A 309-nucleotide genomic window follows, 5' to 3' on the forward strand; every position below is an offset into this window, starting at 1 on the left:
TGAAACAGAAGCTTTGCATCACAGTTACACAATGAAATGAAGGGTTATCAATATCCTCCTGATAAAAGAATCCATATTAATTACATATAATTTAAAACTGCTGGTTTGGAATGGAAATGGAATATATAAATTTAAGATATAAATGCATTGAATTGTTTGGAATGGAAAGTTTGGTTTGCAACAGCTTCGGGGGTGTTTACAGATAGTTAAGATGCCCCTGCTGGCCACTACAATAGCATCCACATCTATATGCAGCAGCAACAATGGAGAAAAGAATCAAAGCTGTCTTCCCTCTTATAGCGGTGTCTG

This window comes from Lampris incognitus, chromosome 13 (genome assembly GCF_029633865.1).
Source record: "Lampris incognitus isolate fLamInc1 chromosome 13, fLamInc1.hap2, whole genome shotgun sequence".
NCBI classification, from domain to species: Eukaryota; Metazoa; Chordata; class Actinopteri; order Lampriformes; family Lampridae; genus Lampris; species Lampris incognitus.